Genomic DNA, 14,587 nt, shown 5'->3' on the forward strand with positions numbered 1-14,587 from the left:
AATAGAAACACCAAATATATCACCGTAACAGTGCTTTCACTTCAACCGACTCTTGCAATACAAAGTTACACAGCTCGCGGTAGAGCGCCACTGTGTGTGTAGTCAGTGAAGAAAGCACTGATAGATACGAGGAGCCGACGCGAGGTGTGTGTAACTTCGTTGTGCAAGAGTCGGTTGCAATGGAAGCACTGTTACGGAGATATATTTGTTGTTTCTATTCCGAAACAGACACAATCGAAGCAACCGAAGAACGACAGAATCGGAAGGGACGCAAGAGAAAGGAAAATTGTGAACTCTGGCAAGGGATTGTTTGAAAGGGCTCTCAGTGAGAAAACTGCGCGAAAATCACTTTCGTTTTCAGTTTAATTTCTTTTTGACAATGTTGCTCTCATTTTCAGGCCCCGAAAAAAAATATATGGGTATAACAAATTTTTTAACCAGAAAATCAGTGACGTGTCCCCCCAAATTTTTCCTACATTTTTTTGAAATTTTCAACACGCAAAAAAAAAAGAAGAAAAAAATACGCATCGATGGGTTTGAAAAAAATTGCACATTTAGATGTAGATAGTATCTACAATCTCTGAAACTTTCAAAATTTTTCGACCATCCCTACCAAACTTAAAAAATATTCAATTTTGAGCACGTGTGATATTGTAATTCCGTAAGAGGAGGGGGTAGGGAGTCAAAAATTTTTTGAGGTAGTTTTAGGTCAAGGGTAACCATTTGGGTCAATAGCGACCCAATTTGAACAAGAGCCGATTTCACTATCTTACTAGGAAAGACCCTTTGCGTGTTGTTGGCCATAACTTTATAGATTAATTTTAATCAGATATGATTTAACTTTAGATTTTAAAGCTTAAATGTGCAAAATTTCAAACTACGAGGACAGATCGCAAAGTAACGCACAATACTTTCTCTCCCTAGGTATTGCAACTACAATGGTGAAACTGCACGTCGAGAGAGTTCGAAGTTTGTTCTACAGAGGGTATTTTGTTCTCCTGCAGAACTCTAGCGAGAGAAGCCTGAATTACAAAACATGGCGCGCATGTTGCTGTCGTCCATGTGTGCAGAACAGCGAGGTGTGGTTAGATTTTTGTGGGCCAAAGGGCATACACCGAGTGTAATTCACAGGGAGATGCCTGACCTCTATGGGAACGATTGTATGGACCATAGCAATGTTTCCAGGTGGTGTGAATTCTGTGAAGAGAGCCGTGAGAACCTTAGCGATGCGCCACTCTCCGGGCGGCCGGTAGCAGCTTCAACACCGCAGAATATCCGCGCCGTCGAGGCAGCAATTTTGAACGAACGGCGTGTGCACCTGCGAACCTTATCGCAGAAGTCCAACATTTCCTATGATGTGGTGTACGACATTGTTCATGACATGTTGCAATACCATAAAGTTAGTACTCGCTGGGTGTCTAAGAACCTGACAGACAACCACAATGGCCAGCGAATGATGACAACCTTGAATCACCTAACCCATTACAGCACAGAAGGGCATGACTTTCTTAGAGGAATCGTCACTGGTAATGAGTTGTGGGCGTACCAATACACGCCCAAAACTGAGCAAGCCTCTATGGATTGGAAAACATGCTGGTTCCCTAGTACGAAAAAAAATAAGGTAACTTAATATGCGAGGAATGCTTGTGACAGTGTTCTGGAACATGTTTGGTATTATTGGTGGACTTTGCTGAACAAGAGACTACTGTAAACGCTGCAGGCTACATTAAAACTTTGGTTAGGTTACGTAGTGCCCTTCGTGATAAACGCCGCAACATTAATGCTAACGATATCAAACTTATTCATAACAATGCCCGTCTACACGTTGCTGTTCTTCTCAGGGAGAAACTCAACAAATTTGAGCGGGAGGCGCTCGACCATCCTCCATACAGTCCGGACCTGGCACCGTCGGACTTTCATCTCTTTGGTTCCATGAAGAAATTCCTGGCCGGCTAACATTTTGCGAAAGATGCGGAAATGAAATTAGCAGTCTGCAGATGGCTATACTCCAACCAAACGGACTTCTACGAACAGGGCATCTTGAAACTGGTACCATGCTGGGAAACTTGGTGACTATGTTAAAAATAGTTCAAAGAGTTCATTTGTGCTTTGTTTGGCTTTGGTACATATTAAACTTTTTTGAATATATATATATATATATATATATATATATATATATATATATATATATATATATATATATATATATATATATATATATATATATATATATATATATATATATATATATATATATATATATATATATATATTGTGCGCTACTTTACGATCTGCTCTCGTATGTTTGGTTTAGATAAACTTACTTGTGAAGAAAACCCTGTTTTTATACTGATCGTATCTTAACCAAGATGGAGGATTAAATGCAAAAACCGAAAACACAATAAAATCTGGCTAGCTAAACTGGAAAAAGATGGGCGGGATGTTATGTGGGAAAAATAAATTGTAAGTTTAAAGGTCGTACATATGAAACGGAGCTTCGATTTACAGTAGTAAAACGTTGGCAATTACCATGGTCAACAGAAAAGTGGGAAGTTATGGGGATGAGAATGTTAAGATAGATGTGCTGTGTGACAAAGGATAGAATAAGGAACGATTATATAAGAGGTACTGTTAAGGTGGAACCCTTGAGTAAAAATTTTAAGAATGAAGGTTGAGATTGCTTAGACAAATAGAACGAAGAGAAAACGATTATATGGGAAAGAGAATGGGAAAACTGGAAGTACCAGGTAAGAGGAAGATAGGATGACCCAAATTAAAATGAAAGGACAAATTGCAAAATGATCTAACGAAGAGAAGATGAAGAATAAAATACTCCTAGGAGAGTTGGAGGGGAAAAATAATTAAACACGGGAACACCGATCCCATACAAGCAAGGGGAAAGGTGTAAATAAAGAAGAAAAAGAGAAAGAAGACACCAGGAGATTCAAAGGTATGTGACACCACCAAGTTAACAGAGGATCACTGGCAAACTGTCATTACATTTTTCTCGTAAACTAGCTGAAAAAGTGCCCATTGTAACACGTTAGCATAATTCGAAATCACACTCTGTAAGAAACATATACTGCAGAGACACGGCCTAAAATGGAAAGTCCCAGCTGCATTACTTGTGTTTCACTGTCATAGGCGGCTTACACTGCAAAACGCTCCTAGTGAAAGGCATGTATTTCGATTGTTGTATTTGCGGCGGTAGAAACAAGTGAGATTCTAATTTTCCCCCCTCTTTCTTACCGCACTGTTCATTCGAAACGCTAGTTCCTTCATCCTTCTACACATTTAATTTACCTGACGCATAGGTTTATTCTATATCCGTATTCTCATACTACGAATTGTTACCCATTGCAAATTTGTTAACCAATTACGATAGACCAGTGCTATTCAAACTTTTTTTTTCTTGCGTGCTCCTAGACACAGTTCACCATCCAATTGTGTACCCCTGAAGCTGTTTAAAATAAATGAAATCGAAATGATCATATTAAACTTAATACACACGTTCTGTTGATTAAAAAGGGGAACAAATAGAGACCCAACAAAAGGACTATCAGTGTGCTAATCAAAAGACTATTTACAGGGGGAAAAAGTGCACATCCGAAAACATTAACACGGAAGATTTCAAAACATATGGGAGACATCTACTTCTACTGAGGAGGGTTTTTCCCTCATCCTCCCTGATAATTCGTACATTGAGGACAATATTACAAGTTAAAAAACTAAAAGTAACTTTAGAACTAATCTGTTAATGAGATGACTGAGCTTGTTTTCGAGACGCCAACTCCTCGATTCTTGGTCGAATCTTCGACAGTGCGACAATCAGAGCTGATTCTGGATTCAAGCAATTTCTGTGTTCTGTTTTTGTTGATGTTTATCAGGGGTGGATCCACGGGGGGCGATCGGGCGATCACAATTTGACAAATTGTATTTCATTTGCAGTGAACTGTCAATACACATTTCCAACAGACCCTCAGAAGCAGCATTACTTACCTCCAGAAACATCTTCACGTACCCCTAGGGGTACGCGTACCCCCGGTTGAATAGCACTGCGATAGACAAAATTGTGATTGTAGGTTATCTCAAGCTTCTCCCATTTTCCTCACATTTTCGATTTTTCAACTATTTTAATCATTTACTAATCAACCGTCTCCTTTGACCTGAAAACACAACTATCAGATGGAAATAAGAAACAGGGAGTAGTAGCCCCCCCCTATGGCGAACTGAGTCAGCAAAAATTTTCTCGATTCTGATTGGTTGAGAGAGGTCACGTGACTTTAGGCCCCGCCCACGCGGGAAATTCAAATTTCCAAGTCACGTGGTATGACGTCATAAGTCACCCCGCTGGGAAATCTCTCACCCGGGATTTTTGTAATTTGTTCCCTTTTATGGGTAAGATGAGTGCTTTGATACCTGATTCTGATTGGTTGACAGAGGTCACGTGATCTTAGACCCAGGGATATTTGAAATTTGTTCCCTTTTATGGGTAACGTGAATGCTTTGGTACCACGATGCTGATTGGTTGAAATAGGTCACGTGATCTTAGGTCGTGGGATATTTGAAATCCGTTTCCTTTTATGGGTAACATGGGTGTTTTGATACCTGATTCTGTTTGGTTGATAGAGGTCACGTGATCTTAGGCTCTGGTATTTTTTAAAAAGTCGTTCCCTTTTACGGTTAAGATGAGTGCTTTGATACCTGATTCTGATTGGTTGATAGAGGTCACGTGATCTTAGGGTCTGGGATTTTTAAAAATTCGTTTCCTTTTACGGGTAAGATGAGTGCTTTGGTATCACAATTTTTGCTTGGTGTATAGAAGTCACATGATCCTAGCCCCCCCCCTAGCCCCATGCGACAAATTCAAATTTTTAGGTTACGTGGTATAGCATCATAAGTTAACATTGTGGAGAAATTTATCACTCTCAATTTTAGAATTACGTTCCCTTTTATGGTTACTGTACTGAAGTTCACCTTAAATATTATCGTTTCCTTTTATGAGTAAGATGGTTCTTACCTTATATGTTTACATGTGGAGATCTTGTCCTTGAATTAGTAGCCTATGTCTCTGAAAGTAACAATATTGAAAGAGGGGTCCATCCTTGTCGTTTGTAGATTTCTTATAACATATTGTTGTGAGTTTAAGCGATTTTTTTTAAACGCTCAGCGTTTTATTGCTCAGTAAGCGCTTCATTAATGGAAACAGTGTTGCCAGATTTTTCTTACCTAAACTGCTCCGATTCTTTTTCGAAACGGTTCCGCAGAGTGCAAGAAATTTTAAACTAAAATTTTTTCGAACTAAAAAAATTTCAAAACTAAAAATTTTTCGAACTAAAAAAAATTGTAACTAAAACTTTTTCGAACAACAAAATTGAAACAAAAAATTTTCGAACAAAAAATTTTCGAACTAAAAATTTCAAAAAAATTTCGAACTAAAAAATTGAAACAAAATTTTGTCGAACTAAAACATTTTTTAAAAACAAAAGTTTCGAACTAAAGATGTAAATCACATCTAAAAATTTTCAAATCATACTTTTTTATCGAACTAAACTTTTAAAATTTTCGAACTAGAAATTTAAACCAAGTTTCAGAAAAATCCTAAGAAATGTTTCTCCCGGAATCGAACTCAGGTCTTTCAAACCAAAGACGTGTATCCTAACAGCTTAGCTATGAATGAATTCGGTTTTAATCGTGCTTGGTGGGTTTCGAACCATGGTTCTTGAAAATGATACACTTATAATTTAAGAAAATAAATCTGGCAGTGTAACGCTTCTGTTCGTGGATTAAAATAAAATGCTGATAGACTTCTTTGTGTGTTGACATAGAAGCACATATGATTGAAAATGCAAACGTCAGCGGATGTTGTATCGTATTACTTTAGTTTTACTACGAACGTGTCAGCATGATTCATGAAAAAAAAGGAAACATTGACATTTTCTTACGGAATATGAGGAAAATGAAATGTCGTCACAATTTACGACAGGTAGTGACATGATCCTGGCAGAAAGCATTCGGATGATGTCATGATCAGAACTGCGATACTAGATGTTGTAACTATTGAGAAACTTGAATGATGTCACGATCGATTGTTACACATCGTTTTGGTTCGTGATTCATGACGAAAAGCAGCGTTTTGATTGGTTCGTTGTGACATCATTTTATGAATTTCTTCGTTTCTGATTGGTTGATGATGACATCGTTTTCACAGCTACCTAAATAAAAATCTAAATTTCATTTTTCAAATCCTACACCGCTTTCAACTATCAAGTGAGAAGGTCTACTTTTAAAGGTGTCTTCATTTAAGTTTTACTGCATCGACTTTTGTTCATTGAATTTGAGGTAAGTTTAATGAGATTTTATTTTTCACACAAGATTCAAAAATCATTTTTATTTCATATTTGTGGGCGGATCACGAATACACTGTTTTATTTTTAGTACGAAATATTTAGGCTATGAAGGAATTAGTGGAATGGGAAAGTGGGAGTACCCGAATAAACTCGCGAGATCGAACCCACACATTAAAACTAAGCACGAGAAATGATATGGTTTAGCGACCCTTCAGCTTAATGTTGAATGTGAACTCCCGTCGGAAATTGAACCATAGTCAAAGATGTCTTAGTTTTGAAAAGAATGCATTACAAAATTTTAAACTCTATGCCTGAGAATAATATGGTTCGATTCCCTTTGAAAGCATTATTTTAGTTTAGCGTCCCCTTCAGCTTAACGTGATATTCGAGCAATCACCCGGGATTGAACCAGGGCCAGAGTTGTGTACGTCAACCACTTAGCTTAGTTTTGAAAGAATGTATGATAACGTATGAGAATATTAAATTTAAAAAAAAGCTTGACAGTGATCCGACGTGGAAAAGCAAACCCCACCGAGGATTGAAGCAGGGCCTTCCACGTTAGAAGCATGTACGCTAACCGCTTAAATAAAAAAGAGTGCATGAATATTTGGTTAAAAGTTTTACGCTATACTGATTTTGTTTTGACAATTACGTATGCGTAACGTTAATGTTTGATGGTTCTCTTCAACTTGCAAACGCATCATTTAAAAGTTGTTGTGAGTGGAAAATGCTTACGCGTACTTTGTAACATCTCAGCACAGTTGAAACATTCATTCATTTCATGCATTCTTTTTATCACTACAGAGCCGTAGATCAGTTATATGCTGATGTAATGGTCTCGAGTTTGACAGCCATAAAACACTCATTTCAGTAACATAATTATTAAAAATCAACTTTGATTTCTAGCACGCGTGCTTTCATAATGAGATTCTGAACGCCACCGCCAGGGAATCAAACTCAGGACCTTTACATGAATTACTTAGTTAAGAATTTATTATAAACGTTATGATTTCCTGTTTATCAGGTGATTAAGATTTTTCTTTCTTCTTTTCTTTTGTAGCAAATTCACGCTGGTCAATTCTTTTTTTTTCCCATTACATATTTTATCGTACCTGTTTGTTTTCTCCTTTTTTACCCATGGCCGAATCGGGTTTTACTGTTTGTAATGAAATCACTCGTCATTATCGACGATTTAACATTGAGGGCCGAATGCTCGAAATTCAATTCAACGCACCACCCGTAGGAACTGATATTATCCAATACGTTCATAATAGTTTCCAAGCAATGCTGGACCATTTATTAGCCAATGTCGATGATGAGGCGATGGTTGGTTTATCGATAATATCGCCACGCAATACCAATAAGCCATTTTGGGTGAGTTTTCGCCAAGCACGAACCTGACTCTGGAGACGATGTGGGCCTCGTTCGAAAGAGTTTTACAAAGTAACAATTCATTTCTCCTGCACGAACCATTCACCGTTCATTTTCATCGTGTGGATATTCCACGTGGCTATGGCGGTTTGCGACAAGGAATACTACAAAATGAAGAATTGTTACGTAGCAAGCGGGGGATTGTACGTGTAAAAAATCAAGATTCAAGGTGTCTGGCGTACGCCCTTGTCATTGCTATTGGTCTGAGAAAATACAATAATGTAGATATGAAACGACATAAGCAGTATAAAGATCAATCGAAATGTGTTGTGGACGATGAGGTCGATGCGTTGTGTTCAAATGCAGGAGTGAATTTGGATCATGGTGCCAGTGTAAATGAAATTCGACAATTCCAGTCATACCTCAAAGAATATAAAATTACAGTGTATACTAGTTTCACAGGCCGTGACATCATGTACGAGGGGGCCAGCGACAAAAATCGCACTCCAATAAATTTGATTTGTTTGGCTGGACACTTTGATATCATCCAATCTTTAACTGCTTAGTTCTACTGTGAAGCGTGCCATAAAAAGTATAGTAAACGTAATGAACATGTGAAAAATTGTCCTGTAACGTGCTCCAAATGTTTACAGAGACCTGTATGCGACAAGAATCAAACGCCGATATTGTGCAACGACTGCAATCGTCAATTTTAAGGCGAAGAATGTTTTAACAATCATCGTAATGCAATATATCATCAAGGGGAACCTGTATGTAGAATGGTGAAGCAATGTACTAAATGTTACAGAGTATATTCTTTTGTACGAAATGGACAACGCATTCATGACTGTAATGAGATATTTTGCAATGTATGTAAGAAGATTGTTCCGGGATCGCATCAATGTTTTATGCTTCCTGATCAACAATGCTTGAAACCTGGTGTTCCTTCACTCATGCACGCAAAGAAAGCCTTGTTGATTTTCTACGATATAGAATCCATGCAGGACAAAAATATTGACGATAATATGTATGTACACGTTCCGAATTTATTGGTTGCACAACAAGTATGTTATGCATGTGTTGAAAACGCTAATATCCAGCAGTCTTGCAGTACGTGTGGTCAGCGCCAACATATTTTCCAAGGAGACGATCCAGTTTATGATTTTCTTCAGTACTTGCGGGAACGTCGTCCCAATATAAATAGGATTTTCTGTCTCGCTCACAACTCGAAGGGCTACGATGGACATTTTATTCTAAAGGCTATGGTAGAACAATGTCAATGGAGACCTGACGTCATATTAAACGGGACCAAGATATTGAGTTTAACGTTGAATAATCTGACGTTCATTGACTCTTTGAACTTCCTGCCTATGGCATTAAGCAAATTGTCAAAAGCGTTCAATTTACCCGCAACCAAAGGATACTTCCCGCATTTCTTCAACACCAAAGAAAATCAATCGTATATTGGACCACTTCCGGAAACGAAGTATTATGGTGCAGATGAAATGTGCGTCGAAGACAGGAACAAGTTCATGCAGTGGTGCAATGATCATCGTAATGACACGTTTGATTTCCAGAAGGAAATTATTAACTATTGTATTCAAGATGACAATGTACTGCGACAAGCATGCGTTTCGTTTCTGACGTCATTTGAAGCAGAAACCAAAGTAAATCCCTTCTTGGAGACGATCACGATTGCCAGTGCTTTCAATTTAGTATTACGCCGGAATTTCCTCAAGCCCAACACAATTGGAATTCTACCAGTAGTAGAAAATGGATCGATCTGGGCCAGACCTGGCTCAACATTAGCCAACTCAGGAGCCACTGGGAAAATGACCACCGTGCACCGTGAGCCCACGGTCTTTTACGACCTCCATTTTAGGGGTGAATTTATTCCCTTTTATGACCACTTTTTAGGGGGTGTACTCGTTCTCTTTTATGAGCACATTTTTAAGGGTGTACTCGTTCCCTTTTATGAGCACTTTTCCAACACCTATGTTAATTACGAACACATAGAAGAAGAGATAACACATAACATTTTAGGGGGTGTACTCGTTCTCTTTTATGAGCACATTTTTAAGGGTGTACTCGTTCCCTTTTATGAGCACTTTTCCAACCCCTATGTTAATAACGAACACATAGAAGAAGAGATAACACATAACACTACGTAACACACAGCAGAACAGATAACAGATAAGAATATGAAACATAGAGGGGGTGTACTCGTTCTCTTTTATGAGCACAGTTTTAAGGGTGTACTCGTTCCCTTTTATGAACACTTTTCCAACCCTTATTTTAACATAGCAGAAATTACATAGAGCAGATAATAAACACAACATCCTCCATTTTAGGGGTGTACTCGTTCTCTTTTACGACCTCCATTTGAACATAGTAGAAATTACATAAAACTAAGACAATAATGAGGGTGTATTCGTTCCACCGAAGATTAAACATAGTCCATTTTAAAGGGTGATCTCGTTCTCCAACCCCTATTTTAACATAGCATAGAATAGGGGTATATTCGTTTTGGATTCCACCCTTATTTGAACATAGCAGAGAATAGAAATGTACTCGTTTTCAACCCCTATTTTAATGTAACATTATTTTCTTTACGGGGGTAGACGGTCTTTTACGACCTCCATTTTAGGGGTGAATTTATTCCCTTTTATGACCACTTTTTAGGGGGTGTACTCGTTCTCTTTTATGAGCACATTTTTAGGGGGTGTATTCGTTCTCTTTTATGAGCATATTTTCCAACCCCTATTTTAAGATAACAGAAATTACATACGATTACGAACACATAGAAGAGCAGATAACACATAAGAGTACCTAACATAACAAGGGTGTATTCATTCCCTTTTATGAGCATATTTTCCAACCCCTATTTTAACATAGCATAGAATACACTGAGACTATGAACACACAGCACAACAGATAATACATAGCACAGCTAATAAAAGAACATGGCTTATTTTCCAACAACACATAGCACACATAAGACTACGGTTGGGTGTACTCGTTCTCATTTTTCAACCCTTATTTGAACATAACAGATAATACATTCGAACCCTATAGCAAAGATTCTTTTAAGGAGTGAACTTGTTCTAACCTATATTTGAACATAGCAGAGATTGTAGAGGAATGCGAAACTTCCGTGTGTTGTTATCAGTTACATAACTTCCGCCATATGTAGATAACACAGGCCTACAGAAAAAAATTTTTTCTTGGTGCCTAAAATTTTAGAGCTGATTTTAACTATGTGTGGGGCGCTGAATCCAATAATGTAAGCAGTTTTTTTCTATCAGCTCTACTTTGGTAGATACAGGCTACTGTACCAGTAGTGTTATTTACGTTACAATGTATGTGGAAGAAATATTACAATCCAAAATAAATATGTAAATTATAAATGATGTAACCACTATTTCTGCATGCTTCTTGCAATAGTATACAAAATAAGCAAAAGAAATACAAATATTCTCGTAATAACAAGTTTGAATATGATCTTATAAACTCTGCAACTCAAATAAATCCTACTGTGCTCTATAGAGATTTCTATTTGGAAGAACGGCGCTCTTTTCTCATTAGTGCTGCTATCTGTCGGTACTAAACGGAAACTAGTCATATAGTAGTTCCAGGAACGTCCACTAGATTGAATTGGTATTCTACTTGGCTAGTGGATCGTAGTTGTTGTCTTGCAGGTGGAGTGACATGTTGGAACATGTGAGTTTTGTTCTGAAATCATAACTTGTATCGCGAATACTAAGGCTTTATATTTAACATCCGTGTTAGTGGCCTGAACATAAAATGAGTTCAAGTCGAAGAAGTTGTGTTAACCATCCTGATGTGTTTTGCTACATATGTGGTGAGTACACATTTAAAGACAATAGAAAACATATCAGTGACTTTGTAAAAAAAAGCATATCATGCATATTTTAGTGTACGCCTAGGGGACCAAGATAAAACGTGGGCTCCACATATTGTGTGTAAAATGTGTACTGAACACTTGCGACAGTGGACAACTGGAAAAAGAAAAAGTCTTAAGTTTGGTGTTCCAATGGTTTGGAGGGAACCCACAAACCATGTTGATGACTGTTATTTCTGCCTGGTAAATGTTACGGGTATGAATAGAAATAACCGGAACAAGTGGACATATCCTGATCTGCCTTCAGCAAGACGTCCAGTTGTTCATTCCGATGAAATACCAATCCCAACGTTTCACCACTTGCCAGAGCTTTGTGAGACTGAAAACGAACGTAGTGAACATTCTTGTGACATGGATGATGGAAGTGACAGTGATTATGAGGGAATGTCAACAATTCCTCAACAGTTTAATCAAGATGAGCTAAATGCTCTAGTTAGGGACCTTAATCTTTCAAAAGAATCGTCTGAATTACTTGCTTCCAGATTGAAGGAGAAAAACGTACTAGAACAAGGAACTAAAATCACATTCTACCGAACAAGGGAAAAGGAGTTTTTACCATTTTTCACTGAAGACACAAATCTCGTATTCTGTCACGATGTTAGAGGTCTCCTAGAACACATGGGTCTTCCAGAATACAATCCAGATGATTGGCGCCTGTTTATTGATAGCTCCAAGCGAAGTTTAAAATGCGTCCTTCTACACAATGGCAATAAATATGGCTCAATTCCAATCGCTCATTCAACACGACTGAAAGAAGAATATGAAGCAATTGCTTTGGTTATGGAAAAAATTAAATATCAGGACCATCAGTGGGTGATTTGTGTGGATTTAAAGATGGTGAACTTTCTTCTTGGACAGCAAAGTGGCTACACAAAATATCCTTGTTTTCTATGTCTGTGGGATAGCAGAGACAAAGCAAACCATTGGTCAAAAAAAGAGTGGCCGCAGAGAGACGACATGGTTGTTGGTAAGAAAAATATTATTAACATGCCTATTGTTGAGTGTGACAAAATCATTTTGCCACCTCTACATCTCAAGCTCGGTTTGATGAAGCAGTTTGTAAAGGCGCTAAATAAGGACGGGCCGTGCTTTGCTTACATGGGAAACAAGCTACCTCAGATCAGCACAAAAAAATTAAAAGCTGGAATATTTGATGGTCCCCAAATAAGACAACTCATGAAAGATCCGGCTTTCGTGGAGTCCATGAATGAGACTGAACGTAGAGCTTGGACCTCATTTGTAGAAGTTATAAAGAATTTCCTTGGCAATAATAAAGCTGATAACTATGTTGAGCTAGTGAACCAGATGCTTAATGCATTCCAAAAACTTGGATGTAATATGAGTATCAAAATTCATTACCTGCACAGCCATTTGGACCGTTTCCCAGACAACGTAGGCAGTCTGAGTGAAGAACAAGGTGAAAGATTTCACCAAGATATTAAAACAATGGAGGACCGCTACCAAGGAAGATGGGATGCCCATATGATGGCAGATTACTGCTGGAACCTAAAAAGAGACTGTGCAAAGAAACATTCAAGGATGTCACGAAAACGAAGCTTCCGAAGTGTTGAATAGATCGTTTTGAACAAATTATTTGATTTTTTATTCATAAAAACTATTATAAAATGTAGTTACAGAGTTATTATGTACTTGATGTTTGTGTTTATATGGTTTTCATTATTTTCAAAGTGTTCCAAATAACAGATTTAAATGTCATAGTTTTCTTTTCACTTACAGTAAAACAGCACCTATGCAATTTTCAACGTTGTAGCAGGTCAGTCTTGCAATTCCTATATCTCAAAAACTAAAGCTGTTAGGGGAAAACTAACGCCATATTTGGATTCAGCGTCCCAATTCTACTTCAAATCAGCTAAGAAACACCCGGCACCAAAACCACTGTAAGCCAGTGTAATTCTCATTACGTCATTCATCCGGATTTTAAAAAACATTGAGCTAGTTTTCTCTTTAACAGACAATAACTTGTCATTCAACGATAGGAATCCCTGAACGTAATGTAATCAATTACAAAGGTATAAAAAAAAGAGGGGAATCCCCGAGCATGACTCATACCTATTGCGTAATATTGCGCAATGCAATCACACAGGTATAAAAGACTGACCGACATGTTTTTTTGTAATCACTTCCTGTTTGCCGTCTGAAGCGTAAAGTTCAGATATTTTTTGTGTGTGTGGTTTATATTATTAGTGTGGTTTATTATTAGTGTGGTTTTGTTTTCTTTTGTAAGTAACACATTTTATAATAATATTAATATTATATTATAAAAACTCAGTTCAGAGTTATTATAGTAACTTTGAGGAGTTAGTTTTTTTAAAAAAATGGCAACAAAAAAGGTTAAATCAAATACTATCAATTCTGATACTCTATTTAATAATAATTTTAAAAAAAATTATTTTAAAATGTGATACTGATTTAAATGAGGATAGTGGATGTTTTTTAAAGAATAAAAGAAAAGACTGTTTAGATATATTAAAACAGGAACAAGATAATTCAGCATTTAAAGTAAATTTTTCGTTGGCTACAACTTTTGTAAAACCAGTAGATTTAGAAACATGTCGATTCTTTGTAAATAGTGGTAACGAAATTATTTTACCGAGTACAGATGTGAATTCTATAATAGAAAAACTATTTAATAAAATTTTAGTTGAACAAGAAAATAGAGCAATTAAGAAATCAGGGTGGTCTTTATGTTCTGAACCAAACCATCACTTAGAAATTAAAATCAGTAAATATGATCCTCTTTCCGCTTCTTCTTTTATAAAATTACCTCAATGGATTTTATCCAAAAAGAATTGTGTTCTAAATATTCAAAATAATGATAATAGATGTTTTATGTATAGTATTCTAGCTGCTTTATATCCAGTAAAAGAACATCCAAATCGTGTGAATAATTACATACAATATAGTAATACTTTATTACCATTAT

The 14,587-nt window shown here is 37.1% G+C and overlaps 1 protein-coding gene across 2 annotated transcripts in view; it reads right to left on the minus strand.

Moving 5' to 3' along the window:
* Nucleotides 1-14,587, minus strand: part of LOC145684729 (uncharacterized) — a 129,661-nt gene that overhangs the window by 30,406 nt on the left and 84,668 nt on the right. The window lies entirely within an intron of this gene.

The sequence above is a fragment of the Thermobia domestica genome, chromosome 5, assembly GCF_964235325.1.
Source record: "Thermobia domestica chromosome 5, izTheDome1.hap1.1, whole genome shotgun sequence".
NCBI classification, from domain to species: domain Eukaryota; kingdom Metazoa; phylum Arthropoda; class Insecta; order Zygentoma; family Lepismatidae; genus Thermobia; species Thermobia domestica.